Genomic DNA, 25,852 nt, shown 5'->3' with positions numbered 1-25,852 from the left:
ACCAATGGACAGAAGACAGGGACCCCCGTGGTTGAATAGGGAAAGGTTGGAAGAAGCTGAGGAGGAGGGCAACCCCATGGGGAGACCAGCAATCTCAACTAACATAGACCCCTGAGATCTTTCAGACACTGAGCCACCAACCAGGCAGCATACACTAGCTGATATGAGGTCCCTGACACATATACAGCAGAGGACTGCCTGGTCTGGCCTCAGTGAGACAAGATGCACCTTACCCTAGAGAGACTTGAGGCCCTAGAGAGGGAGGGAGGCCTGGGAGGGTAGGGGGTGAATTGGAGACATCCTCTTGGAGATGGGGGAGGAGGAATGGGATGAGGAACTGTCAGAGGGTGGACCCCGAAGGGGATAACAACTGAACTGTAAAAAAAATGATTAAAAATATTTTTAAAGTGTTGTACAATCTCTCTTTGGGGATATGTTCAGATCCTGATCTGTCTGCCTCCCTGAGTGTTCAGTAAATAACCCTTCATTTAAAAAGAAAAAAAGGAAAGAAAGGGAGGGGGAAGGGAGAGGGAGAGGAAAGAAAGGGAGGGGGAAGGGAGAGGGAGAGGAAAGGAAGGGAAGGGAAGGGAAGGGAAGGGAAGGGAAGGGAAGGGAAGGGAAGGGAAGGAAGATACTTCTTAGTTGTGATATCTATAACCCAAACAAGAACTTTTTAATCTTCTTTCTTTTTAACTAAAGAAGAAAGAAAAAAGAGAAAGAAAGAAAGAAAGAAAGAAAGAAAGAAAAGAAGGAAGGGAGGGAGGAAGAAAAAGAAAGAAAGAAAGGAAAGAAAGAGGGAAGAAGGAAGGAAGGGAGAGGGAGAGAGAGGGAGGGAGGAAGGAAAGAAAGAAAGAAAGAAAGAAAGAAAGAAAGAAAGAAAGAGAGAGAGAGAAAGAAAGAAAGAGGGAGGGAGGGAAGGAGGAAGGAAGGGAGGAAGGGAGGAAGGAAGGAAGGAAGGAAGGAAGGAAGGAAGGAAGGAAGGAAGGAAGGAAGGAAGGAAAGTTATTTCCCAGGGAAGACTATTCAACTGGCAAATGCTTGCTTGCTGCAGAGGCACGAGGACCTCAGTGTGAACTGCTATCACCTACACTTTAAAAGTCAGGCTCTTTGATACTCATCAAAATAAAACCTTCTGCTCACTACCTACACTTGTGTTGTAAAGTTGCAAGATTGAGATTCTGTTGCCTGGCTTGAGATCCCTTTCCCCCAGCTGGGCTGCCCTGTCTGGTCTCAGTGGGAGAAAACGTGCCAGGGGGGCTCCTTCTCTGAGAATGGAATTGGGAAAACGGGGATGAGAAGGTGGGGCTGGGAGGAGAGGAAGGAAGGTGGCTATGATTGGTATGGAAAGTGAATAAATAAATTTAAAAAAGAAATGTATAATAAATCCCAAGTGGGATGAGAAAAAAAGAAAATGTTAAAATACAAATTTCCATCACACATTGGTCAAATAATTTCATTGTAAATTACACACTATGCTCTGCCGTATTAAAAATCATGGTGGAAGTTTGTAGCTAACTTCCCCCCCAGGAAAACATACAGTTAGCCGTGCTGTGTGGGAAGCAGGTCTAGAATAATCTCTTATCTGGTGATAATTGCTTGCAGTCTGCTCTGAGCGAACCACCCAGTCTACACCAGACTAATTATCTCAATCAAAGGGATAGCGCAGTTACTTTAAGGTGGACATAGCGCAATCGTTACACTTCACCATTCAAAGGATCTGGCTTATGGCATCTTAGTATGGTTTTTGGAATTCATAACAGCTTTTTCATACTAAATGCAAATGTCAACCACGTTCCCAAAGGTGTTAGATTTGGATGATCATCTCCCCTCCCCCCCCAAAAAAAAATTTACCTCTATTCTAGCTCACTTAGGAAATTAAGAATACTTTCATGGAATGGATAATTTATCTGATCTATATTTGATTTATCTCTTGGCTATCTCTTGGCTCCAGAATTAGCATTTGACCCAAAGGATAACAATCATCAAAAGATATCATTCATATATATATATATATATATATATATATATATATATATATATTCCTGAGCTATCTCCCCAGCTCCTAGAAACATCTCCCAGTTGTGGTAGTCCTACCTGCACATAATAGACACAGGCCAGAGATAACACTAACTACACTACAATACACAGAACAGCCCCCGGAATTGACAATACTGTGAAAATCAGGGCTCCTAGGACCCAAGCTGAGAGCACTAACAAATCCATGGAGCTTCAAGTTACAATAACCCAGAAGGAAAGCTTGGATTAACGTGTACTTCCTCTAGTAGTCAATTTAACCCTGGAAATTATTCTAAACCTTGGCACTTGAAGCCCACATTCCTTAAGCTCTCATTCTAGTTAGAGACTTTCAAGTTTTTTCTTTGGCTCTTCCAGGGAAACGCTGAAGGATTCCCCTAGATAGTGAAAACTAAGAATAATTTTAATAAAATTCATTAGGAGCATTTGTCCATGTTGAAGAAAAGCTCAGAAAGAAGCTAATGAATACATCTTTTCTGTCGCTGTTTGTTTGTTGCTTTTATTTAAATTATTTAACTTATGTCCCCCTAAATGAAGCTGATTGCTCACTAGTAATTTTCATATTTCTATTGTATTTTCCAGTTCTTTGAAACCACAATACTGTTCATGAAAAGAGGAACTCTAAATTAAAATCACATGCTCGCTCTATATTAAAAGCAATATAATATCACAATAGAAATATCAAAAAAGTGCTTCCCTGATTAGATGCTCGCTATAAAATATGACACAGCTAGACTAACTTTAGGCTATGCCTCAAATGTACAAGCTCCCCAGCCACTGAGATATAAAACAAGCACTAATAAATGGGCACCTTGGCTGTTGTAAGGTCAATAAATCAAAATCACCAACATAAGTTAAATGCATTTTCAGTGGGTACAGATTTATCATCAAAGACCTCATAATTATGCAGCCACTAGAAAAGCAATGTGTTTGCCATGACCTTGATCATAATTCACCAACACTCCCAATGTATAAGTTTTCAACATTATATCACTCTCAAAAAATAATTTCAAGAGCTTGGATTTCTGAATGAACATTAGATAGATAGATAGATAGATAGATAGATAGATAGATAGATAGATAGATAGATAGATAGATAGTAGTTTTTCTGGACACTAGAACTTATTACAAAAGCCATAAACATCTAATACTTGAAAAATAAACTAGTAGAAAAGCAAAGAATATAGGACTTAAAAGTCTTAGAGATTTTCTAGAAATGAAAGTGTGGCTAGAAATCTGGGTAGAGCCAAAGAAAGTCTGCAAATATTCACTTTAGCAATGACTTTATCTCTTAAATGCCCTTTTCTTGTAGTTGGATTCTCTGTCAAAAAGGTAATAAAGCAAGAAGGAAAGCCATCGTGCTGAGGTGAGGTTAGAGGGCTTCTAAGCTTTGTGTTGCTTTTCATCAGTCGGGAAAGCCTGGCTGCCTCTGAGCTTTCCAAGAATGAGAACTGGACGCAAGATGCTGAAAACTTCTCGGGGCTTTCAAAGCTGAACTGGGAATACCATAAAACTCTTAAAGAACACAAAATAGAGGGAATGAATTGATTTAATGATGCAGGAGCTATTCACAAACTTTCATGTTGGCTATTGAGTTTGGAGTGAAAATGAAGAAAAAATGCTTTTCAATATTTAAGTAGGTATTGTTCTTAAACCAAAAAGTCAATTACCTAGATGACTAGAATTGAAATTTTTAGTATCTTAAAAGTTAAAATAAAATAAAACACCTTAATTGAAATACTGGTATAAGATCTTTTCTGGAGAATGGACAAAAGTCACACACGACAGTAAACCCAGCATTGAAGAAGCAGGCAGGAGAATCAGAAGCTCAAGTCTAGCCTGAGCTACATAGTTTATATTTTGCTTATAAGAATCAAATCAACCTCAATTAAAAATTTTAAATATAAGAGCCTTTCTGAGTGTAGAACTTTAGGTGGGTTGAATAGCAATTAAAAGTCTCTGGGTGTGTTCTTGTTTATTTCAGTTTGTTTTTTTTTTTTCAGCTATAAAATACAGATCTTAAACTCTTTCTTCTCTTTATTGTATGTATCGATATATGCAAGGGATTTGAGACACACACAAAAGGGTTCATGTCATTAATTACTAAACTTTTTGTTTTCTTTTTTTTTTTCCTTCTTTTTCTTTTTTTCGGAGCTGGGGACCGAACCCAGGGCCTTGAGCTTGCTAGGCAAGCGCTCTACCACTGAGCTAAATCCCCAACCCCAATTACTAAACTTTTAATAAAACAGATTATAAGGATCTCCATACCAAAAGACAGCCACCTTTGAGTAGGCCAGTACCTCAAACCCCTTGACAGGAGTGCCAAACAGAGTCCAAAGTGACAATGCTGGGTTGACTGCTGGATAAAATATCAGTCTATTCAAGATCTTAAGTGTTTAATGGGGACAGAAAGTACTGTGTCAGACACAGCAATCATGTTTATTATCCATTAGTAATCTCGCTCTGTACCTTCTAGAAACATGGGTTAAAGTGTTGGAGAATTTTTTTCAGATTATGAGCAGAAAATAGAAAGCATGGAGCTTAGTAATGGCCTAGAATCAAAACACTGTCAACAATGGACAGGGAAGGACATAGAGCAAGCTCTGCCACAGTGAGTCCTAGATGCTAGACTAGCATTGAAACACTGGCATTGCCCCCATATGGACAAAATTATTAATCTTTCTTGTCATTCGATATATATAGATATAGATATAGATAGATAGATAGATAGATAGATAGATATGATAATTTTTAAAAATCAAGAAATACCCTAATACCTGAAGACTCCTGTTGCTCAGGTCACTTTGGTCAAAAGGACAGGTGACTGACCTGCTTGCCAGCCAAACTAACACCCTAGATTCAGTTCCCAAAGAGCCATTCCACCCACCCCCACTAACTACCCACCCCAAGGCCAGGCCCCTTCTACCCACCTCACTGCTCTCCCTGCAGCTAGGTTCCTGCCTACAATTCCAGCAGACGCTCAGGTGCAGGACTCGGTAGTCAGAAGAACAGAGACCCCCTGCTGCACCAAAGGCCAAGAGACTGCCTACTAGATGAGAGGTCATACCGGTCACCAGAAATCCAGTCCACAAAGACCAGAAGACCAACAAAGAACCAGAACCTAAGGAACAAAACATCCATCACAAAGACAAACTGAGAAATCAACACCTAGAGCTATAATCATCCCAAAACCAGATGCCTAAACACCAGTGAAAGAGCACAACCGGGGCAACATGGCACCATGAGGCTATCCTATGACAGCAAGACTTGGTTAGTGCAGCCAAAGCGCACACACACACACACACACACACACACACACACACACACACACACACAAAACAACTTTATGAAGATGACAGAATTCCTTAAAGAAAAATGTTTAAGTCCTTAAGGAAATCAAGGAAAAGACAAAAAAAAAAATGGAGGAAATCAATAAATCCCTTACAGAATGACAAGAAAGCCAAGGGGAAAAAAAAAAAAAAACAAGCAAGGGAAGAAAACTATTCAAGACCTGGAAATGGATACAGAAGCAATAGAGAAACAAACTGAGGGAATTCTGGGAATAGGAAATGCAAGTAAGCAAACAGGAACTACAAATGCAAGCATCATCAACAGAATACAAGAAACAGAAAAAAGAATCTCAGATGTTAAGGATATACTAGACTGGCTAGATTCATCAGTCAAAGAAAATGTTAAATCTAAAAAATTTCTAACATAAAACCTCCAAGAAATCTAGGACCCTTATGAAGAGACTAAACATAAGAATAATAGGAATAGAAGGGAAAGAATCCCAGCTCAAAACCCAGAAAATTTAACAAAATCATAGAAGAAAATTTTCCTAACCCAAAGAAGGACATGCCTCTGAAGGTACAAGAAGCTTACAGTACCCCTAGTAGATTGGACCAGAAAAGAAAGTCCTCACACCACATAATAATCAAAACACTAAATATACAGAACAAAGAAAAATATTAAAAGCTGCAATATTATTACCATTATTGTGGTAATATTAGAAGAATACGAGACACCTCAACTGAGATGCTAAAAGCCAGAAGGAGCTGGTCAGATGTCTTGGAGACTCTAAGGGATCATGAATGCCAGCCCAGAATGCTATACCCAGAAAAACTTTCAATCACCATAGATAAAACAAAGTCAAAAGTAAACAATGTCTATCCACAAATACAGCCCTACAGACAGTACTAGAAGGAAAACTGTGACCAAAGGACATTAACTACACAGGCAGGTAAAACCATAGGCAGTAAATGATCTCACACCAGCAAAACCCAAAGAAGGAAAGCACACACACACACACACACACACAGAGAGAGAGAGAGAGAGAGAGAGAGAGAGAGAGAACCACAAACGACAACAAACAATAATAACAGGAATTAAGGATCATTGGTCATTTACATCTCTCAATATCAATGGACTAACTTCTCCATAAGAAGACTCAGGCTAACAAAATGGACTAACAAAATGAAAACAGGATTTATCCTTCTGCTGCATACCAGAAACACACCTCAACATCAGCGATAAACTTCAGAGTAAAGGCTTGTAAAATTATTTTCCAAGCAAATGGACACAAGAAATAATCTGACATAACTATTTTAATATCTAACAAAATAGACTCACACCAAAATTAATCAAAAGAGATGGCTAAGGACATTCCATACTCAAAAAAGGGAAGATTCACCAAAATGACAATTCAGTTCTTATTATCTATACCCTAAATTCAAAGTCAAACACTTGTAAAAGAAGTATTATTCAAGCTTAAATCATACATCAAACCCCACGCATTAATAGTGGAAGACTTCAGTACTCTACTCTCACCAATGCACTGGCCATTCAGATGATAACTGAACTGAGAAATAATGGAACTAATAGATAATATGAATCAAGTACCTAACAGATATCTACAGAAGATTTCACTCAAACACAAAAGAATATTTGTTTGTTCTCAGCGACTCACAGAACATTCTCAAAAATTGACCGCACACTCAGTCACAAAGCAAGTATCAACAAATATAAGAAAAGTAAACTAACCCCCTGTATCCTATCAGAACACCACAGATTAAACCTGGGTATCAACAACAACAGAAACTAAAGAAAGCTGACAAACTCATGGAAACTGAACAATTCCCTACAGATCAACTTCAGGATCAAAACAGAAATAAAGAAAGATCTTAAAGACTTACTAGAATTCAATGTAAATTAACACACAATATACCTACACTGATGGAAAATGATAAAAGCAGTGCTAAGAGGAAAGTTCATAGCACTAAGTGCCTACATAAAGAAATTTGAGAAATCTGATACTAGCACACCCCAAAGCGCTAGAATAAAAAGAAACAAACACTCCCAAGAGGAGTCAATGGTAGGAGTCAGAGCTGAAAGCAATAAAATAGAAACAAAAACAATAAAAATAATCAATGAAACAAAGAGTTGATTATTTGCAAAAAAAGCAACAATATTGACAAACCCTCATCCAAGCTAAGTAAAACACAGAGAATATCCAAATTAACAAAATCAGGTGTTAAAAGGGGGACATAACAACAGGCACTAAGAAAATAAAAAAAATCATTACATTTTACTTCAAAAACCTGAACTGCACAAAATGGAAAATGGAAAATAAATGGATAATCTTTGATAGATACCACTTACCAAATGGCTGAGAAACAAAGAAACATTCAACATCTTACTTAGCCACCAGGGAAATGCAAAGCAAAATGACTCAGACTCTGTCTTCTACCTGTCAGAATAACTGAGATCAAAAACGCAAGCGAGAGTTCATACTGGTGAGGATGTGGAACAAGGAGAACACTTCTCCATTGCTGGTGGGAGTGCAAACTTTCACAGACACTTTGGAGCTCAATATGGTGGTTTCTCAGATAATTGGATATCGATCTACCTCAAGAACCAGCCATACCACTCCTGGGCGTATACCCAAACTCTATCCCAACATAAGGACACTTGCTCAACTCCATTCAAAGAAGCTTTATTCATAACAGACAGAATGTGGAAACAACCTAGATGTCCCTCAACTGAAGAATGGATAAAGAAAACACAGTATGTTTACACAATGGAGTATTACTCAGCTGTTAAAAAGAATGCATCATCAAAGTTTCAGGTAAATTGATAGGAATAGAAAAAAATTACCCTAAGTGAGGCAAGTGAGACCCTGAAAGACAAACATGGTATGTACTCATTTATAAGTGAACTTTAGGACCTAGAAAGGCTAAGTAAGAAGAAGGATGCAAGGATCTCCCTGGGAAAGGGAAATCGAATAGATTCCAAGGGTGGACTGGGTTGATCAGGTTGGGAGTAGGGAGAAAAATACTGGGAGGAAAGACTGAATTAGAGACCATTTCAGGGGTGAGGTACAATGCAAACTCCATGGAACTCTAAAGAGTAACTTGACCTGACTGGCCGTCTTCTGTAACCAGGCAAGGCCTCAAGTGGAGGGATTGGGACACCAACCCAGCCACAAGACTTTGACCTACAGTTTGTCCCGCCTACAGAATGTTCTGAGACTGAAGTATGGCAGGATCTTCACCAAAGAGAGCAGAGAGAGACGTTACCCAGCCACTGATAGGAGCAGATCGATGCAACACAGCCAAACAATTAGGTGAAGCTCCAGGAGTCCTGCTGAGGGGAAAGAGGAAGGACTGGAGGAACCAGAGTGGTCAGGGATGTACCAGGAGAACACAAAATCAACTGAGCAGGAGTCATGGGCTCTCAAAGAGATTAGGGAGCCTATAGGAGTCTGACCTCAGTCCTCTGCAGACATGTTAACAACGGCTGAGTAACTTGGTGTTCTTGTGGGAATCCTAACAATGGTAGCAGGGGCTTTCTCTGATTCTCTTGCCTACTTATGGGACTCTTTTCTTCCTACTGGACTGCCTTGTCCAGCCTTGATGTGACGGTATGTACCTAGTTGTATTACGTGTTTGGTTGATGTCCCTGAGAGGCCTGCTCTTTTCTGAGGGGAGTTGGAGAGGGGTGCATCTGGGGAGAGAGGAGGTTAGGGAGATGAGATTGGAGAAGGATAAAAAGGGAAATTGTGGTTGGGGTGTAATGTATGAGAGAAGAATGAATAATAAATAAATAAATACTAAATAAAACAAGAAAGATTTTAAAATAATGAAGATCTAAGTGAAGATGAAATAACTTCAAATAAGTGAAGGGAATAAGTTATAAAATAAACATAATTCATATAATCACCCTTCCTTTGGAAAGATACTGTCCTCATTCTCCTCTCTTGCTGTGATTAGCACCATGACAAAAACCAATTTGGAGAGAAAGGGGTTTTTTTGGTCTACAGGTTGTTTTGCATCCTGGATGAAAGCCAATGTGGAAGCTAGAAGCAGAGACCAGCGGAGGGAAGCTGCTTAGTGGCTTACATCCGGTTGATTGCTCAGTGTTCTTTCTTATACAAACCCAGGGTACAACCCACCTAGGGAGTGACACCACCCACAGTAGGCGAGGCCCTCCCACATCAATCAGTAACCAAACACTAACCCCACAGACCAATCTGATAGATGTAATTCCTCAACTGGGGTCTCAGGTAACTCTTTGTCAAGTAGACAAAACCTAACATAGATACCAGACTTCTTATTCTGTACAAGAAGCCAACTCCACAAAAATTTAATTTTATAAATAAATATCTGATATCGAGAACTAGACTTCCAGGGACCATCTCTGAACTTCATTACTAGAGAAACTTCCGTGAACACATAGAGTACCTAAAACCAGGAGGCTGAGATGCCGTGTTCTCTCCTGAGCACAAAACAAGCTCTTTCTGCGCCTATGCTGCCACGGCCTTCTGCCATTGGTGATCTTTCTTCTTCCCCCTCGGGAGAGCTAAAGAAAACACAATATGAAAGACTTTCTATTTGAGAGAGAAAAAAAGAGGAAAAAGGTAGCATTTTTAATCAGGATATTTTTATATTGTGATTAGTCTAAGGTTGACCTAAAGATCAGAAATCACACAAGAAAATACTTAAAACTTGAATACTTTAAATTATGATTTTTAATCTAGGAAAGTATACCATAAATAAAGTCAAGAAAATGTATGTGTAATATACAGGACTAATATATTTAATCACTGCCATGTCCTTTTGAATCTATTTTTATTAAAAAGGAACAATCTAGTTTTTTAAACTACCAAAAGACCCATAACTCACAAAACAATGCAAATACTAATGAAAATTTCCAGTCTCACTAATGATCAAAGGATTAAAACAGATTTTCATCTGCTGGTCAAGTATTGATATTATTAATACCTAAAAGGATGTACTTGATTCCCTCACGTCACTATTAGAGAGTGCAAATTGGTACAAATTTTCTGAAAATATGCCTCAAATTCAAAATAGGTTTGCTTCCAAACGGCCATTCCAGCAGAAGGATATATCTAAGAAACTAATTTGACAACACTCAATGAGTTGTAAGCAAGTTATTTATTGAAAATTTATTTAAAATAACGACAGCTTTTAAGCAACTTATGTCATTTAAGCATCGTGAAATATTATTCTCATTCTTAAGAAAATAATGTGTCAGTATTTAAAACATTGTTCTTGATGGGTTACTTTGGTGCTATAACAGAACAAAATAATTTATAGCATTATACAACTTATTTTCACACTTTTCAAAATACTATGCTTAAAAAACAGACAGAAATATCTGAAATCCATAAGAAGGGTTGGAAAGATTGCTCAATGATTAAGAGCATATATTGCTCTTATAGAGAACCTGAGTTCTTTTCACAGGATTCCAAGGTTCCCTGACCTCCTCAGACACCTGCACTTACACACACACACACACACACACACACACACACACACACATAAACACACACAAACACAAACACACACATACACACTCACACATATACACACATACACACAAACACACACATATATACACACACACAAACACACACATACACACACATACACACTCACAGACAAACACACACATACACACACATACACACTCACATACAAACACACACATACACACACATACACACTCACATACACACTCACACACATACACACAAACACACACACAAACACAAACACACACATACAAACACACACATACACACTCACATACAAACACACACATACACACATATACATACACACACACAAACACAAACACACACATACAAACACACAAACACACACATACATACACAAACACACACATACACACACACACACACACATGCACACAAATCTAAAGGTAAAGTACTGTGGTAAAAAGTGAAAAATTGAAAGAGTCCATTAAAATGAACATCGTTATTTTTCTCTTGTCAATGAGCCTCCTTTTATCTTTCTAATAATTACATGAAACTGCGAAAGACTTTGTATTAAAACATAAAAATGTTCATCTTTTTAATAAGCTCATGAATAACTATAAGGGAGAGTATTTGTTTTTATAAAACAATGTTGATTTTATGTCTGCTGTTATAGAAAGATACACCAATATTTTCAGTATTGTTTGTTCGTATCTAAAATAATTAGTTGTTTCTAAAATTTATTATTAAAATACAAAAATACATGACCTGGTTCTCATTAAACTATAAGTGGTTGCATAGGACAATTTCTGTTTGAAAAAGCATGGGTAGCTTAGAGTTAATATCTTATGTGTACTATTAAATTAGCTATTCCTAAAAACATATAAAATATCATGGTCTCTATATATACCAAACTGTGATGACACATTGTTACTGAACAAATTATGACTATAAACAAAAAATGAAAGAAAAGTGAAAGATCCCAAATTAACAACAAATGGTGTGGGCCACACTTTGGTCCATACATAATATCTGGATACTTTATACAATTAATTTTCAAGTCTCCCATCCTGTTCTTGGAACGCACACACTGAAAACGTGTTGGTTATTTTTGTCTCCATGCCCACTCTTTCTTCTGGGAAGCTGCCAATCCTATCGACAGCTGGCCCTTGGGAACAGGATTAAATTAACAGCAGATATTCCTTTTTGAACCATTAGTAGATATTAAAAGGACAGAGTTGAACTAATCTAAATTTGTTAAATTGGAGTAAGAGAGTTACCTCCAAGAGAGTTTAAATTGCACAGTCAAAACTTAAAATATTTCCACGTTCTTCTCAGTAATCACTTTCTTAAGTACTCTAGTTTTTCTTAAATGTGAATTATAAAGTGTCCAGCTCTCTCCTTTGTTCTCGGAGATCTCTAGAAGCACTGGAGAAACCCGGATAAAAACATGCATGGCAGCATAGCCTAGGTTACACAAGCCCCACTTCTTTACCTTCTTCTCGGGCCTCATCCACAACATCGGTGAAAATTCACAGAGATTCAAATTAGCAGACTTTAAAAGCCCGTGGCTGTTAGATGGCTAATGAAAATATAAACTGGTTCAACTGCTTTACAGGGCAACAGAGGGCAACATTCTAAATATCCTCCACATCCTTTGCAGTAGTGGTTGCATACAAGTATTTAGATTCAGTATTATCTGAGCCAGGCCAGGTTTGCTATTCTGACACACAATGCACCCGTTCATCCACAAGCCTTAAAGCCATAGTAGATATAAGCAGTCTTTTAACCCAGTGATCATAAATGGTTTCCAACCAAGGCCCCAAGGGATTAGTTAGAATTGTGACAGTGTTTGATGCCCTAGTGGGTGGTTTATAATGCTTGTAAGGCCTACTATTTTCTAGAAAATTAAAAATCTGCAATTTCAAGGCCAATGCACGAACTCATCTGATCCCATCACCAGTTTATGGCTCATTGCAAAGTCCCTGACTAATGCCACAGAGAAGGGCCTTGTCCTAGGTCAAAGCCACACCTAGGAGGCGTGAAAAGATAACACACGGCTAACACTGAAAACAAATGCCTGAAGCATATGCTTCAAATTGCGACGATCCCTTAGGCCCCTCTTAATAACCACAGCATCCTACAGCATAGGTAGAGAGACCTCCATTTCTATCCTATTGCAGGTAAGAGTCTCCTAGCTCTAGTCTGCCGTTTGTCTGTCACTAGAGAACTATCTCCCATGAACACACATCCGTAAACCTTCTGCACTCAACTGTTTCCTCCCAGTGTCCCCACAGAGCACAATCTCGGCAATGTCCACAAAGATGCGCTCCTTTGACTAGGCCTCCATATGCCAGAGGAGTGAAGATGATCCCGAGAGGTAAGGATTGAGTCTAAAATACAAAGGAGGCTAGTCTAGCACTCACTGTGTGAAAATGTGATTAAGTTAGAGAAATAAAGAACTGGAGCAGGGGGATGAAATCTAACGTTCACGGCAGAGCATCCTAAGCCAAGTGAAATGGCAGACGGCAAACATTTCCACCTGACCATGTGAAAAAGTTATCTAACACTAGAGCCCGAGAGTCAACAGTCACAGTCTACCAGGGCAGCAGACACTGGAGACCACTGGAGCATTTCAGTTTGGGAAGCCAGGAAAAAGACTGGAAATGTTTCTCTTATAAGCAAGCAACTGGGGCTGGGAGTGGCTCATTTAATATGAGCACCGACTGCCAAGCCCAGGGACCTGAGCTTTATCCCTAGAGCACCCATGGTGAACCGGAGAACCAACTCCTGCAAGGTATCCTCTGACTTTGATGCACATAATAAAATGAATAAATGATGAATAGTAAGTGTAATAATTTTTAGTTTAAAAACAGCTTGCAGGATATAGAAACTACTAAGTAGGAGTTTTTTAAAAAACATGAGTAATAAACCAGATCTTCATCTACAATGCGTATTTCTTTCTCTAGAAATCACAGTTAATCTAAACACAAACTGTCTACCAACATAGTCCCTTTTATGCCCAGCATTCTTTTTCCAGACATTCGTCAACACTGGAAGACAAGGCTTTTTCATGGGCAATGCTTCTACTCTTGTTTTAATGCAGTTCTCAGGTAAACTATTATAATATTTCTATCTTGCAATGTTTATACTTATGCTCTCTTTAGTCTACGTTATATGCAGAAGCTTTACCTGTTTTCTTTTTTCAAGAAACAGTGTCAAAAGAAATGCCACATTGCCGAGCATTCCAATGGTGAGCTAACAACCGCCCCTTCCTCTCCAAAACAGGAAAATAAAATATGAACATTTGTGGAGACAAAAAAAAGCTCACACTTGGAAAGCAAGATTAAAGCAAGGAAATCAGCAAGGCTTTATATTTTTACATAAAAGGAAAATCGCCTTCTACCACACTGCCTGTTATTATGACAAATACTTAACATTTATTTTTAGATCTTTTGAATAACACTTTAACTGTATACAGGTCCAAAAATAGTCCTGAAAGGGATAATTTCTCTCGGTTACAATAAAAGTGGCCTGCTTTTCAAAGTCTGGGAGGTAATATGAACAAATACCAGATTCTTATTTCTTCCTGACAGGAAATGAATTTTGTCCAATACCTCCATGGGAGGTACGAAGTTGGATTTACTGTTAATAATTTTCTCAACTTACTGTTCATCTGTATGAAGGGACAAGAGAGAGAAGTCAAACCTTAGGACTTACTTTCTACTGGGTGGCCTCATCCAGCCTTGATGTGAGGATAGATATGTGCCTAGTCTAACTGCATCTTGTTATACTAAGTTCACGGGTATTACTGGAGGCCAGCTGTTTTCTAAAAAGAAACAAAGGAGCAGTGGATATGGGAAAGAGGGGAGGCTGGGGTGTTTGGAGGAGGGGAGGGAGGAGAGCCTGCAGTTGAGATGTATTGTATAAGAAAAGAATATATATATACACATATACATATATACATATGTACATATATACATATATATGTATTCTTGTATATATTCTTTTTTTTTCTTCCTTTTTCTTTTTTTCGGAGCTGGGGACTGAACCAAGGGCCTTGCACTTGCTAGGCAAGCGCTCTACCACTGAGCTAAATCCCCAACCCCTTCTTGTATATATTCTTGTATATATTCATATATATACACATATATGGCAACTTTTGAAAAAAGCTTCAGAGTGACAGGCATTACTGTCAGATCCTGTTCTTTCACGTAAGTTTTGGTTTTACCTCAAAGCACACCATAATATTACTTTCGTCATCCTCTGATTCACTGGCCACAATGTCTTCCTATCGCACACAACAAGCATATGTTTAATTAAATCTGGAAAAAGTAATAAGCATCCTACATTTCAAGGATAGCACTACAGACTCCTCCTGTGTTAAATATATCCCAGTTCCTGGGTAAGCTGACAATTCAAAGGCTAAGCTAGAGAAGTCGGGACAACTCGGCTTTGTCGGTTTCCCAGTTGCGCCGTTCTAGTCTTCCTGTTTCGTTGAGGGAGTGGGGGCACCGTAACGGGGACAGAGTGTTCCATCAACACAACAAGAGCTGAAGCAGCAGCAGCTTTCTCCAACACTGAGGCTGTTTTTGCAAATGTGCATGCTCTAGTTAGGGCTAAGGATATTTCTTCAAATGCTAATAGGAGTTAATTTGGTCACCAGCTAAGTTGAATTTAGAAACTGTCTTTTCTCTCTCGCCTGAAAGATCTGGTCCCGACTGTTCGTTTCTGAAGCAAGTATTTACTCTCTTGTGTGAAATTATCACTTGACGTTGATCTGTATGTTGGCACAGCGTAATTCCACAGATACATTTAGAAAGTAGCAATGCCTCGCTGTCCTTGTGTGTTAGATCTTCTCCCACAGGTCACTGTTTGTCTTTTATTGTCAGGCTATCTCTGCCACCACCCTGTGTCACTATGAAGAACAGTTTTGTGATCAAGAAGCCAAAGTACTTGACACCATGTATAGTTGTGGAAATAGACTCTTGTTGATGATTTCTATAAAGTCTGATCGGTTTATACCCTTTCCATTGTCCTTGGGATAAAAATTAAAGTCACTTGGTTTAGTATGCCAGGGCTCAACCATCTGCCTTTTGCTTTACTCTGCTAAGGCCTTCTTTCCCTCACTGATGTCCGTCCTCCAAATTGGTGAAGGTCAATTTCTTCCCACTGTAGGAAACTCCAAGTTCTTTGTTGCCCATGCCCTTTCTTGTCTAAATACACACACACACACACACACACACACACACACACACACACACACACAGACAGTTTCATATGACACTTTCCCCCCAATTTGAAATATTCCCTGTAGGAGAGAAGCTCATATGACTCAGGAGGTAAATAAAACCTCCCTCGTTTGGGAGAAGAAACACTTGGAAGATATTTGAGGGCCCCCCCACCACCAGCAGTATAGAAAGGAATGAACAACTCAGGGGAGAAGACTGACAGGAGACTACAGTTGATTGCCCAGATGGATGTTGTGAGATCATTATTTTGATATCTCACGGGTTTTCTTTCTGGGGTGAGTCAATATGTATGATTTGTGTGTGTGTGTGTGTGTGTGTGTGTGTGTGTGTGTGTGTGTGTTGTATCCCCCAGAAAAACAAAGAGAACATGGAATTTATCATTGCCTGAGAGAATTATATTGCCATCAAAGAACAGTCTTCACTGGGACATTTCTTAAAAGAACCAAACATACATTTTGAGAGGTTTGAATAGGATTAATTTAATCATATTAATTAATTAATAGGATAAATAAATTTAAGGAAGAGAGTAATATAAGTCTGCTTTGTGACTATGCCAGATAGAAAACAGAGCCTCAAGGAAATATCTCCTCATAGAGAACAGATACAGACTTAGAAAGGAGCCCACGCTAAGGATGTGTTCATCTCTTCAGTGGTATAGCCAAAAGGGACCAGATATTGATGATTGTCCGTGAATTTTGTCACAGAATGTTGGAACACTAAATGCTCCTATCAGAATCAACACAGTACGCTTCATTGAGAAAGTCATGTGAACAAACAAACAAACTAGTATAACAGAGGGACACACACCTAAAACCCAGCTTCAGGGTACTGCAGCAAAAGCACAGAGCCCATGAGCGCAAGACAACCTGGGAAATACAGCAACACCCTGTCTCACTGTGAGTATGTACACGTGTGAGCATGTGCATGGCTGTGCATATGCACACCTGAGAGTGTTTATGTGTAAATGTAGTCAATAAAATTAAGTGATATGTTTATTGATTTTCTTAGTGCTGCTGATCTTAGAAAAAGAAAGACTAGAAAGGATCGTAGAACAAAATGGCAGCCCCAGAAATGCATTTTTTAAAAATCTGCCAGTGTTATCTATGGAGGCTTTGAATTATATTCATAACTTCATTCTTTGCCTTCTCTTACTTCCAACATACCAGACCTAACTAGGCTACTAAATGAAAAACTTCTTAGTTCTTTGAAAGCAGGCACAGGATCAACATTATTTAATAGCAAGAGGGTTGCACCAAGCCCCAGTGTCTTAATCAAAGATGACTCCCACCAAGCCATCCCTAGAGTAGCAGTTTTCCAACATACGAAGACATTTACAAACACACTACATCCAACACGGAAGGAACTTCACGTGCAGAAACCATAGATACTGCTAAATATTCTTCAGTGCCCAGGACTGCTCCATCCTCGCACTCCCCAGCACCATGTACCTCCCAACAGTGAACAACCTAGTCCAGTGCATTAATAGTGCTGCTGATGAGAAACCCGGGTGTAAATAGCCTCCTGATTCCCTTCATCGCTAGCATTCTCTTGTTCTGTATTTTTAGGGTCACCAGAAATTATATTAACTTCAGTGAAGTCATGATATGTGCGAAAACGCTCTCCTTTAATATCAGCAACTGCATTAACATCTACATAACCTATAAAAAAGTAAAATCATTTTTATAAATTCTGAAACAGAAATGTTACAATGGCCAAACTAATTCTTCATTCTGTGTAATTATATCAGTTTTTTTATGAGAATTCTGTAAACTCTTTAACCTAGTAACTGTCCCTTCAAACTACATTTTACACAATGCAGCTAAGTTCCTTTCATGATAAAAGTTAAAACGCTAACTCAAAAGAAAATATATCTGGTTACATGCAACTTTTCTACTGATGCCCTCCTATATTTTCTTCATAATTAACACTGTAGACTCGCCAGAAATTGGATCTGACAACTTTTTTTAGTAAAAACAAATACCAAAGAGTCAGAATATACATCAGCTGTGTCCCTAGAATTACATCCTTTGATCTGATCTGATCTCCTGCTTTCAGCTGGTGCCTGCATACTGGAGGGGGAGGGGGAGAGGGAGAGAGAGGGGAGAGGGGGAGTGAGAGGGAGAGACAGGGGAAAGGGAGGAGGAGGAGGGGGAGGGGGAGGGAGGAGGAGGGAGGAAAGGGGGAGGGGGAGGGGGAGAAGGAGAGAGGGAAGAGAGAAGGAGATCGAGGAAGGGGAGGACGGAGAAAGGGGAGAGAGAGGGGGAGGGGGAGAGGGAGGGGGAGGGGGAGGGAGAGACTGTATTTCCCACTAGAGCTTTGGTGAGTGTTTCCCAAAACACTTATGTTGTGAAATCTTGTATTGTTGTTGAGGATTCTTCAGGATCATTAGGCTTTTTATGTTCCTGATTTTAAACAGAAACCATGATCTTACATTAGTATCAATGAGTACATGCTTAGCCTCCCAGGAAAAATAATCATGATTTTTTTCATCTAAATTTAAATACGCGGGGACTCAGCAAAACCGAAGACTCAAAATGCAATTAAGGGTAACAGAGCTGGTAAGAGATAACTTCCCAAGTGTTTCTGTAGACAAAAAAATTCAAAATAAAATAGTAGTGACAAATTTACAAACAACCTAGTTTCTGACCATGTTATTTAAGAATGGAGTCTCCAAAGCCCCCTGTGCTCACATGCATGATGTTTGCGAAGGATCTGACACAGAGAACATACCTTAACACATGTCAGCCACGGCCAAGGAAAGTGAGCTAGAAATTACTCCACAGTCCAAAACAGGAATTGGCAAATGAGAACCAAGTCAGGGGGCCCAATCCGCTCGGCTTTGTTCCCAGGGATTCAGCCATACACCATTCGTTCACACATTGCCTAGGATTCTTTTATTTCTCTACAATGTTATGATACAGCCAAGGGGACCTAATTCAAACACTAACACCGTGCTATATGGATCAGTTTACGGCTTAACTGAATAAATCTCTCTTTCCTCAAAAAACATCCATCTCCCAACAAAGGCAGAAGAGCAAAGTTGAGTCCTTGTGTCCGAAAACCATATGGCTGTAAACCTAAAATATTTAGAATCTAAGCCTTCACTGTTTCTAAAGACCTGATGCCTTGAGGGATAGGGTTGGCGGTAAGTAGCTGGTAGTCAGAGCACAAGTTCCTTCTGCAGAAACAGGAGTGCTCATTTCTCTAAAGGGTCATGACTCTAAAAGGGCATGAGGTGAACTGACAAAGTAAACAAATGACTAATCCTTCCAAGAGATGGGGGAAACAGCTCTCCAAGTACTGTATTCCTCTCACCACTACCTCTCAAGTGCATTATTATCAAATGCTGCGTTCTTCTCAAGCCACTGGCATGGAGGTTGCCTCTTCTGCAGATTTAAAATGAAGATCATCTCGAAACCACTCTTGGGCAACCACACTGAGTTGTAACGAAGAGGGGAAACACTGGATAATGGGGAGGTCTGTTAAGATCACGTCTTGGTTCTGCCATCAATAAGCAGTGTGACCCTGGCAAAACCCTTTCTCTGAACTTCAGTTTACTAACCTACAAGACAGATCTAAGTAATAAATATATATGTGGGGGGGGGGATAGTAGGATATATAGTGGGATAGTAAAGATCAGATACTAAGAGCACTGCTAATCTCTGGGAACTAACTAGTATGCACACTAGTTTTAGGATTAAGCTATTTAAATCCCGTTTCTGATCACTAAATATCACCGATAATTGTCCCCTCCCCAAATGTTTAAAATTTTTATGAAGCGGTCTCATCCGCCATTTGACTGCCCTATTGCAGGGTTTTATTTCAGAGTTGCCTTCACTGTTCTCAATGCTTCCTCACTGCACATGCGCATTCCAAATCAGCCTTGTGAGACTCCCTGGGGTGGCAGCACAGCAGCGACTGTCTCAGCTTTAAGCCCCACCCACGTGCGCCGCGACCTTTTGAGTACCTAGATCAATGTGAGGCCAGCTGCCTACTTAACACATACAAGAGTGCCCAGAACAAAAACACTGAAAAGGCCAGACATTATTCTATTTTCTATCGCTTTGAAATTCCAAACATTTTATGGGATATTCTACTGTGTAAAATACTATTTTATCTGGAGAATGAAAATATACTTTTTTTTTTCCAATTTCTCTTTACCCTCACCCAAGAGAACTCCAAAGCCCCAGAACCACGCTCACCTTAGCTTCAGGCTCAGGGTGACCTTCTGCAGCTAGAGAACCTTCAATCCTCTTTAGTGGTTGTGGAGTCGCCCAACCCACCCTTGTTGTCTGCCTAGCTCCGCCCCCAGGGCACTCTCCCAATCATAGCTGCCCGGCCAGGCCCCATTAGTGCCCCCTTCTCTCACTCCTCACAACACTGTGGATTCACTAGCCTACTTCTCTGTGGGGGCAGCAGGACCTTGCTGCAGCACCCCTGAGGACCAGGACCTCCTGGCACCAGGAGCTGCCAGGCTTGGCAAGACTCCTGTGGCAACCGCCAGAAGGTTCCCTGGAATATGTATGCTTCCCACTGTGACGTTGAGGCATGTCTGTTCCGTCTCTGTTCTGCTCAACACAGTTAGGCTAGAACCAAAGGTTCTATTCTGGTTGCGTTCCATAGCCAAAGACGGAGCTCCTGCTCCCAGGGACCTTCGATGTTTTGGGTTTTCACCAGGATCTCTTTATTATAGGACGTAGTATGACGGCTGCCCAAGGACTTCTACTGAGAAAGAAAGGGAGGGGCTTTTTGACTTTGTTTTGAACTTTTAAAATGATATATTTTTATTATTTGAGATTTTCTTACATCCATAAAATGTATCTTGTCTCCTCCTAACTTGTCATTTCGCCACTCTCTTTCACATTCTCATCTTTCTTTTCTTTATAACCCACTACGTACAATTTGCATGGTCCATATGCTCACAGGAAAGTGGTTGACAGACCTTGTTTATTTGTTAAGAATATTCCCAAGTAGTGAGTGAAAAGCGATGTTACAAAATTCGACTTTCAGTCACAAGAACTGTAGCCAGAAACCCTTTCATGGTACCAAAATTTTGGTTTAGCACCAAATAGCATTGCTCTGACTTTGTAAAAAAAATAAATAATAATAATAATAATAATAATAATAATAAATATTTAGAAAAAAGTTAGGGATTTCTATTGATTCTAGGGTCCCTCGGTAACTTCACAAATCCCAGGTAGTTGGCCAGGTTTCCAGTACTGAGCATGATTTTCCTCTTGTTGATCAAGTCTTAAGTCCTCAATGAGAGGTCTGTTATGGCCAAGGTATATAGGCCACTACCATACCCATAGGGTAATCATGCCATCCTGGTTGGTCATAGTGGCTTCCTTTCTTCTTCGGAAGCTTGTATAGCACCTTCTGGCATCATAAAAGCCAGTCCTCAGGAAGGAGGCATTCAGTTCATTCACCTTGGGTCTTCTGTGGTACTGAGTACAAGCGCTTTGTGTCTTCATCAATAAGACCTTACCTTCTATCTCTGGGGTTGGGGGCAACCAAGGGCAATATCAATAGCCTATAATGTTTGGAAATATCTTGGACAGCCTTGACCATCAACTCAAAAGAGACACCACCACCACCACCACTACCACCATCACCACCACCACCATCACCACCACCACCATCACCACCACCACCACCACCATCACCACCACCACCATCACCACCATCACCACCACCACCACCACCACCACCATCACCACCACCACCATCACCACCACCACCATCACCACCATCACCACTACCACCATCACCACCACCACCATCACCATCACCACCACCACCACCATCACCACCACCACCATCACCCACCACCACCACCACCACCACCACCATCACCACCACCACCATCACCACCACCACCACCACCATCACCACCACCACCATCACCACCACCACCACCACCATCACCACCATCACCATCACCACCACCACCACCACCATCAATCACCATCACCACCACCACCATCACCACCACCACCACCATCACCACCACCACCATCACCACCACCACCACCATCACCACCACCATCACCACCACCACCATCACCACCACCACCATCACCACCACCACCACCACCATCACCACCATCACCATCACCACCACCACCACCACCATCAATCACCATCACCACCACCACCATCACCACCACCACCACCATCACCACCACCACCATCACCACCACCATCACCACCACCACCATCACCACCATCACCACCACCACCACCATCACCATCACCACCATCACCACCACCACCATCACCACCACCACCATCACCACCATCACCACCACCACCACCATCACCACCACCACCATCACCACCACCACCACCACCATCACCACCATCACCACCACCACCATCACCACCATCACCACCATTACCACCACCACCACCACCACCATCACCACCACCACCATTATAATCATTGAGTCTACTCTGACGGAGTAGACTTGCCTGGTATGGAGCATGCTATGTAGATATATAGACCAGGCTAGCTTTGGTCTCACGAAGATTAAGGAATAGAGTCCCGTGTTGTCCTTGGAAGCCAACTGGAGGCCATTTTTAGACTTGGACAAAGAGTACCAAGATAGACCAAATGTTAGTCTAGAGTGAAGGATGGGGGGTTCTAAGACAGGTTCCTATATGGACCCTACTTCTTCCTGATGCTGTCAGGGAGTCACGGACTATAAGAGCTCCCACAACTTGTCTTAAGGGTAAAATTTGCTAAAACTTAATGGTTGTTGTCTATAAGCAATGTAGTGGTTGTAGACGTGTACTACCGAGAAGTATAAAGAGTCCTGGCAGAATTCCCACAAGTAATCAAAGCATCTTAAAGGCCATGTTTACCTTTAAAAAACAGATTTTGGTAATTTAATTTACCCAAAATGGTAATTAGTTGAAATGTTTCTTTTCAAATTTTAATTTTTTTCTAGTTTTTTTTTCTGCCACTAGTTGCCATTCTAACTCCAACTGATCTATGTCCACTGCCCATAAAGCCACCAAGGGAGGATGCACTCTTTATAGCGCCCACCACCAGAACTCCAAGCTCCATATCCAGAGGCCTGATACCCCCAGTTTTATATCATATTTATTCTGAGTAACTTCCAAAATGACATCCTCTCCAACTGTTTGACATTTTGTCAGTTGGCTCTCCTGCTTTTGAACAGCTGCTTATTCCCAAATTTGAAAGTGATAAGAATGAGTGGGTGTGTGTGTGTGTGTGTGTGTGTGTGTGTGTGTGTGTGTGTGTAGTTTAGCCCATACATCTAAACCTCATCTATGAAGCCTTCCCAGAGATGAAAATATTATTTTACCAAACCTCTGCCTCGCCATAACCAGTATCGTTGGTGTCTTCCGTCATCTCACCAAGGAAGAGAAAATATAAGAAGTTCCATTACCTACACATTTGTCTTTTTGTCTCATCTCCATTTAGATCTAGCTTTTGATATCAACCAATGTCCAGATTGTGCATGGTCTCTCTCACAGATGTATGTGTTCTTCTGCTTGGAATGATCTTCCTTCTTCTTTACTTTTAGAGCTCAGCTGAAGGGTCATATTCTAGGCAGGACTTTTTCTGGTATTACCAATACTGGTTACTAAGTCTCTGCAGTCCAAAACTCTTTAAACAGAATTTGACTATGTCATGTATCATCTCAGCATAATAATTCACGTTAGCTCCAGTTACATGGGCATGCTGGGAGATGCAACTATATTTTTTTTTAATGTCTCAAAGCCTTTCTATGGCAAGTGCTTCATTGCGGCTGCAGGGTTCTTATTTTTGTTTGTTTGGGTGGTAGGATGGTCAATTGGTTACTTGGTTGGTTGGTTTTGTGTTTCCTTTAATAGCAAACAGGAAAAGGAAAGGTGGAAGAATAAAGTGCATTTGGGGGAAAAAAGACATTTGAAGGGTGAGAAACAGTCATGGCTGGTTTTAAGTATAACAACCAGAAGGGAGTAGAACAAAGTAAGATTAATTCATGAGGCTCAAAAGTTTACCCACCTTTAAAAGATAGCTGTTCTAGACAAGGAAGAAAGTGTGAGAGTTGCTGGTATCAAGATAGAATCGTTCTTGCCAGATCTACACAAAATTAGAGTCTAGAAATAGTTAAAGCAGAATGTCTGTGTGAGATGATATTTCATCAGAGACTTTCTATAAAACAGAACTTCCTTCAGGCTCTGTTTACCCCATGGGTGTCCTGGCCCATATGCACAGCTTTCTATAACAGTACACTGTGGCAAACCAGACACAATGCTGTAGACATCTAGCCAGCATTTATGTCCCCTCCATTAGCAGTCAGCTTAGTAGCAAACTGAGACATCAGGTCTTATATCAATGTCTCTAGTTTTGCCTTTATGCACCAGTCAGGTTAGCAATACCTAAACTGCCTCAGAGTTTCTTCTGCAGAGGGAAGACAAGAACTTGAAGCCTACAGAACTAACAGGCTAACGATAAAAAAAGACTTAGAGGAGTGACAATGGGAAAGAAAGGGTGAGGGAGAAGACACTACTCAGAAAGACAAGAAAACTTTAACTGACTAATTACAAGGAGAAAGAGAGAGGGAACAAGAAGTAACCATGACTCAGAACTATGACTCAGAACTTTCCAGGTTAAGTTAACTGGAACCGTCCTATGGTAAACAACAGAAATGGAAGACCCTGGGAGGCCCGCTCTTCTCAGGGCAGTGGAGGTGGTCAGGGAAGGAGTTAATCTGTGGAAAATGGGAGGGGAGGAGGAGATAGGAGGAGTGGAGGGAAGGGAAGTTGCAGGCAGGATATATTGAATGAGAGAAGAATAAAGAAAACAAAAAAAATGATGAAAGAAATTAACCTTAAAATAGAAAGCTAGCTGGGCTGGAGAGATGGCTCCGTGGTTAGAGCACCCGACTGCTCTTCCTGAGGTCCTGAGTTCAATTCCCAGCAACCACATGGTGGCTCACAACCATCTGTAATGAGACCTAATGCCCTCTTCTGGTGTGTCTGAAGACAGCTACAGTGTACTTATATATAATAAATGAATAAATCTAAAAAAAAAAAAAGAATAGAAAGCTAGCAATATCCAGCACCAAGAATTAAAGTGGCAGTAATATTATTAATAGTATATTATATATTTACAATTGTACCTATTAATAATTTTGGTGATCATTATTGCTGTTCCATTTCAAAAAGAATATGAAAGACACGGGGAAAGGTCAACAAACTGAGATGATGTGACATTTAAAAGGCATAGGTTCAGCCCTTGGTCCTGCCAAGACTGAACCCCCAGTGAACATGATTGTTGGGGGGAGAGCGGTAATGGGGGGAGGATGGGGAGGGGAACACCCATATAGAAGGGGAGCGGGAGGGATTAGGGGGATGTTGGCCTGGAAACCGGGAAAGGGAATAACAATCGAAATGTAAATAAGAAATACCCAAGTTAATAAAGATGGGGAAAAAAAGGCATGGGTTCAAGAAAATGCTCCCCAGAGTTCTCTGTGAGTTCCCCCAAGGTCTTTCTGAGGTAGAAGTAGAAACTTACAACATAGGCAGGAGATAAGAAATGCAGATGAGGGCTAACAAATGTGATTGAGAAGGGAGACTTGGGATGGAAAACAGTGGATAAAAATGAATTTCTAACTGGATTATGCACCTTGTAAATTTTGCAACATAAGAGCCATTCATAAAGCGGGAGAAGCTGTGGCTTCCTTTACAAATGTGTCACAGTGTGGTACACTGCAGGCTCCCATAAATAAGAAAATGCAGGGAAGGCAGT

General features: G+C 40.4%; 1 protein-coding gene and 1 non-coding gene across 8 annotated transcripts in view; one reads left to right on the top strand and one right to left on the bottom strand.

The window, feature by feature from the left end:
* The window catches only part of Iqcml1 (IQ motif containing M like 1), a 223,714-nt gene extending 203,093 nt beyond the window's left edge, over positions 1-20,621 (bottom strand). For 2 of the 7 annotated variants that reach the window (XM_063278516.1, XM_063278524.1), the window contains exons 1-2: positions 20,286-20,620; positions 9,774-9,891 (exon numbers count right to left, since the gene is read on the bottom strand). The gene's annotated coding sequence lies outside the window, so the exon portion shown is untranslated. Of the gene's footprint in view, positions 1-9,773; positions 9,892-20,285 lie in introns of all 7 variants that reach the window. The other 5 variants (XM_063278520.1, XM_063278518.1, XM_063278521.1 and 2 more) reach the window with 5 other exon arrangements.
* Positions 9,704-9,911, top strand: LOC134483737 (small nucleolar RNA U3). Its single transcript, XR_010060618.1, has one exon. It is a non-coding gene; the product is annotated as a small nucleolar RNA U3 (small nucleolar RNA).
* Positions 20,622-25,852: the final 5,231 nt, after the last annotated feature.

The sequence above is a fragment of the Rattus norvegicus genome, chromosome 19, assembly GCF_036323735.1.
Source record: "Rattus norvegicus strain BN/NHsdMcwi chromosome 19, GRCr8, whole genome shotgun sequence".
Taxonomy (NCBI): Eukaryota; Metazoa; Chordata; class Mammalia; order Rodentia; family Muridae; genus Rattus; species Rattus norvegicus.
Note: the sequence above shows the minus strand (reverse complement) of the source record. Positions and strands in the feature narration are given on the sequence as shown.